Consider the following 1,694-nt stretch of genomic DNA (forward strand, 5'->3'; position numbering starts at 1 on the left):
GTGACGCTTCTTTGAAGAGTTGTGCTCAATTAAGAAAGGATCACTCTTTCGAATTTTCTTATCTTGATTTATTGATACAATTGAATTGTTATTCCTGTTTTTTATGGATTCTTTAAAAGATCTTTTATCATTTATTGTTAAAAGACCATCACTCAAACTTCTATTAAATTTTTTTTTAAAACTTTGTTCTTTTTTCATAAAAATTTTTTTCTCTGTATTCTTTTGATTTTGATTTACTATTACTACATGACACTTTTTATTATGCAATCTTTTTTTTTCACGGCATGTTTTTTTTTTTGCGAACTCATTACTTTTCTTATATTCCTTTTTAGGTTTATATACAGCATGCTTAATCAAATTTCTAATGTTGTTAGAGTTTTCTTTAACTTTTATAAAAGCAAGTTGTTCTTCGTAAATATGATGATTCTTCAAGATGTCTTTGTCTCTTTTACATAATTTGACTAATTTTCTTTCTAAAGCTTCTTCTTCCTTTTTAAAGATGGCTCCCTGACAGTTTTTCAAATTATCAACATTTTTTTCATTTAACCAAATCATGTTTCTTTTTAAAAAGTCGCTATTTGTCTCTTCGTGTATAATTTCTTGACTATTTTTCAAAATATCAGCTTTTTCTTCTTCTAGTCTAATCATTTCTGATAAATCTTCTGCCTCTTTAAAAAAAAAGTTCTGATTGTCCTTAAAAATTTTGTTTTTGTCTTTGTCAAATCTAATTAAAATTGTTTGCATTGAAACATCTTTTTTATTTCCTTCAAAAATTTCTTGATTATCCTCTTTATTTTCTTTATTAATAATATCTTTTTTCAAAGTTCTTTGCATTAAAATGTCTTTTCTTTCTTCAGAAAATATGTCTTGATTATAAATTAAAAGTTTACTTTTTACATCATTTATTTTAATTGGATTCCTTTTTGAGATGTTTTTTTCTTTTTTAAAGATAATCTCTTTACTGTTTTTTACAATTTCTCTACTTACCATTTCAGGTAATTGTTGCAGTTTTTCATTTTTCATTACTTGAATAGCATCAAAATTAAACATTTTTGATTGATCAATACTTGCAATTTGAGACTTTTCTGAAGTACAATTTGAACATTTACAGATATTTTGCCAATAATATTCGTTTTTTATACTGTTATGGTCCTTTATACAGTCTAAGGGCGTCAGAGACAATTGAAGACACTGATGATTGGTCGGACAATTGCATTCACATTCTCTTCTTATTAAACAATCCTCATCGATTAGAATACCTGAAATGCAATCTGTCATTTAGGGATTCTTTAAATTTAATCAATGGTTAAGATTTATGGCCAGTTAATATTGTTATTGTTATATTTAACCTCATCATGCTGAAGATAGTTTCCCAAAAGCCATGAAAAATAAAGCATAAATCCAATAATTCATATATATATGTATATACATATACATTTATTCAATAAAAAAACAAGAATATTAACCCATAAAGGCTATGCCTCTTTTGAACATCCGTAAAGAACACCTGAGTGCGAATTCGCACCAGCGTTTTTAAAGTTTTACATCTTCTTTAAAAATAAAAAGCAAAATTAAAGCAAAACGTGTGTTTTCCAATGTAATATTTTCTGACCAATCGATTGGTAATAAATTAAATTTTTGATAAAAGAACGTAATTGTTTTCAAAACTGCGTGTAGATCGGAAGAGCACACGT

The sequence above is a fragment of the Wasmannia auropunctata genome, unplaced genomic scaffold (genome assembly GCF_000956235.1).
Source record: "Wasmannia auropunctata unplaced genomic scaffold, wasmannia.A_1.0 LD335894.1, whole genome shotgun sequence".
Lineage (NCBI taxonomy): Eukaryota > Metazoa > Arthropoda > Insecta > Hymenoptera > Formicidae > Wasmannia > Wasmannia auropunctata.